The sequence below is a fragment of the Odontesthes bonariensis genome, chromosome 9 (genome assembly GCF_027942865.1).
Source record: "Odontesthes bonariensis isolate fOdoBon6 chromosome 9, fOdoBon6.hap1, whole genome shotgun sequence".
NCBI lineage: Eukaryota > Metazoa > Chordata > Actinopteri > Atheriniformes > Atherinopsidae > Odontesthes > Odontesthes bonariensis.
The window spans coordinates 34,480,753-34,484,424 of NC_134514.1; the positions used below are offsets into that span (position 1 = coordinate 34,480,753).

At 47.8% G+C, this 3,672-nt stretch overlaps 1 non-coding gene across 1 annotated transcript; it reads right to left on the bottom strand.

The window, feature by feature from the left end:
- Positions 1-665: 665 nt before the first annotated feature.
- Positions 666-739, bottom strand: trnai-aau (transfer RNA isoleucine (anticodon AAU)). The gene has a single exon. It is a non-coding gene; the product is annotated as a tRNA-Ile (tRNA).
- Positions 740-3,672: the final 2,933 nt, after the last annotated feature.

The following is a 3,672-nucleotide window of genomic DNA, read 5'->3' on the forward strand; positions in this document are numbered from 1 at the left end:
TCCAAGTCTGAGGCTCTGATCCTCAGTTGGAAAAGGTTTGAGGGCCCTCTCCTTGCTTGGAACCAGTTGCTGCCTCAAGTGGAAGGGTTTAGGGATCAGACCATTTTGACCACCACTGGAGGATCTCGTTCCACCAGTTGATCTTCCTTCCAACGCTCACCTCTGGTCACTCCTTATGAGTGGTGACTAAATGAATGAGATTCCGAATGCATAAGGGCTGAAATCATCTTCCACTCTGGGGTGATTAGGCTCACCCTCTTGGATCAGGGTGATAAGCGTAGTCATCTGGAATACTCTGAGAATACAGTCTCTTCCGCTCTTCTTTGAATGAAGCCAGATCAGGCGGTATGGGCATCTGGTCAGAATATCATGTAGATTCCCCCCAGGGGAGATATTTTGGATCAGTTGCACGGTGAGGAGACCTGAGGGAAGGTCCAGGACTCACAAGAAATAATACATTGCTGGTCTTGCATTGGTATATCTCTGTGTCCACCCTAGAAGAGGTGTAGATTATGTCCTGTGAGAAGCAGGGCTAGGGATTTCTGCTCACATGGCTTCCCCTGTGATCCGGTCCAGGACAAGCAGCATCAAATATATCTTTAAAAGGCATGTGTTATGGAAGGGCACCTACACATGTGGTGTTGTTGCTGATGTTTGTGAAGCTTTGGCCAGTATGGGGATTGAACCCATGACCTTGGCATTATTAGCACCACGCTCTGACCAGCTAAGCTAACTGGCCTATTTTTGAGTTGCCCTATGAGCAAATTTGTTCCAGAATAAGTGCTCTGAGTGTTTTCTCTGTTACCTATTTAAGTCACACAAACATTCTATACAATTTGCCTTTGGCATTGCGGATTTGGATGTTATCAGCAGGTGAGTTGAAAGACTTTTAGTTCTTAAAAAACTGCTTTCAATGCAATTATTTTATCATTTGTTATATTCTACAGTGACTCGACGTGATAGAACTTACTTATACAAGTCTATCATCTTTTTACATAGCTTGAGTGTAGGCAGTATGGGGAAGCTAAGATCATTGCGTAACATCAGCTTAACTTTGGATTTTTTTACCAGTAACAGACTGGTAAAATCCTCCGGCTTTAATGGCATGCCATTCAGAGGATTTCTGACATGGAGTACAACTAGCAAAGTACTTACCAGCTTCCACCATGTGTTTATCTGGTTAGTACTTAGTACAGTGCTCTTGATTTCTGTACAGTAATGACAGCATACAACTAAACAAGACAACCACAAAGAGACTTGAACCCTCAATCTTCTGATCCGAAGTCAGACGCCTTGTCCTTTAGGCCACATGGTCTCACCTGTGTCATCCAGCTGGCACAGGGGTGGTCTGCTGCCAAGTGTGAAACAGCCAGGAATAAAATTGTGCCTCCAAGTCTGAGGCTCTGATCCTCAGTTGGAAAAGGGTCGAGGGCCCTCTCCTTGCTTGGAACCAGTTGCTGCCTCAAGTGGAAGAGTTTAGGGATCAGACCATTTTGACCACGACTGGAGGATCTCGTTCTACCAGTCACCAGTCGATCTTCCTTCCAACGCTCACCTCTGGTCACTCCTTATGAGTGGTGACTAAATTAATGAGATTTCGAATGCATAAGGGCTGATCATCTTCCACTCTGTGGTGATTAGGCTCACCCTCTTGGATCAGGGTGATAAGCGTAGTCATCTGGAATACGCTGAGAATACACTCTCTGCCGCTCTTCTTTGAATGAAGCCAGATCAGGCGGTATGGGCATCTGGTCAGAATATCATGTAGATTCCCCCCAGGGGAGATATTCTGGATCAGTTGCATGGTGAGGAGGCCTGAGGGAAGGTCCAGGACTCACAAGAAATAATACAATGCTGGTCTTGCATTGGTATTTCTCTGTGTCCACTCGAGAAGAGGTGTAGATTATAATATATTTTATTCATAAAGCACTTTACTTCAATTAAATGACCTCAAAGTGCTACATTTTAAAACTAGCATTTAAAAAAACCCAGTAAAATAATTTTAAGTTATATCAGGCAAATTAAAGGCTTTTCTAAAAAGGTGAGTTTTCAGGCCCTTTTTTAAAAGAATCCACAGTCTGTGCTGCCCTTAGATGGTCAGGGAGAGCATTCCACAGACTGGGTGCAACTGAGCTGAAAGCCCGGTCGCCCATAGTCCTGAGCCTTGTCCTCTGGAGCTGGAGGAGATTGGCTTGTCCAGAGCGGAGATGACGTGAGGAGGAATGGGGGGCGATGAGTTCTTTGATGTAGGGGGGGCAGTGCCATAGAAGCACTGGTGGGACAGAAGGGAAATCTTGAATTCGATCCTGTACTGGACAGGAAGCCAATGGAGGGATTTGAGGATGGGTGTGATGTTGTGGTACTTCCGCACCCCCATCAGGATCCTGGCAGCACAGTTCTGAATATACTGCAGCTGCTGGATGTTCTTGCTGGGGATCCTGATGAGGAGTGCATTGCAGTAGTCCAGCCTGGAGGAGACAAAGGCATGGACAAGTTTTTCGGAATCAGGGAGAGTGAGTATGGGGCAGAGTTTGGCAATGTTTCTGAGGTGGAAGAAGGAGGTTTTGCAGAGTTGTTTGATGTGAGCCTCAAAGGTCAGGTGAGGGTCCATCCTAACACCGAGATTAGTGACTGAGGGTGAAAGGTGGATGTCGTGGAGAAGGTGATGCTGGTGATGGTGGATGACCGGATCTGGTGCGGAGGGCCAACAAGAATGGCTTCTGTTTTTGAGCTGTTTAGTTGCAGGAAGTTTGGCGTCATCCACGCCGCTATCTCTTCCAGGCAGGTGGAAACTGTGGATAGGGCTGCAGAGGGGGTTGGGTTTGTTTTAATGTAGAGTTGGGTGTCATCAGCGTAGCAGTGGAAAGACATTCCATGCCGGCTGATGACACGACCAAGGGGGAGCATGAACAGTGTGAAGAGGGTGGGGCCAAGGACAGAGCCTTGAGGGACACCACAGGTAACGGAGTGCGTGTCTGACTTTGCACCTCCCAGGGATACATATTCTGTTCTGTCAGTGAGAAATGATGTGAACCAAGCCAGGGTAGTGTCAGAAAGTCCGATGGAGGAGTGAAGGTGGTATAGAAGGATGTGGTGGTCGATGGTGTCGAAAGCTGCAGTGAGGTCAAGAAGGATGAGAAGTGATGGAGAGCCAGCGTCAGGGGTCAGTAGCAGATCATTGGTAACCCTGACCAGAGCGGTTTCCGTACTGTGGCCAGAGCGGAAACCAGACTGGAACTTCTCATACAAGCTGTTAGTGGTGAGGTGGTTGTGAAGTTGAGCAGAAACTACCTTTTCCAACACCTTTGATAGGAAAGGTAGGTTGGAGATGGGGCGGTAGTTTACAGGTGTTTCTGGGTCCAGGCTGGACTTTTTGAGTAGTGGCTTGATGACAGCAGTTTTCAGGGACGTGGGAACATGGCCGGAACGGAGGGACTGATTGATGATTGTGGTGATCATGGGACTTATTGCAGAGGAGTGACTTTTAAAAAGGACTGAAGGAAATGGGTCCAGGGCACAGGTGGAGGGCTTCATCTTCCTCAGAATGGCTTCGATGTCATGCTGTGTGGTGTCAGTGAAACAGCAGAGGAGTTGAGTAGTCTCGGACTGAGGGTCTGAGGGAGCAGAGAGAGCGGGGGGGCTGGAAGGAGCGGAGGGTGGGGAGGTGGGGGT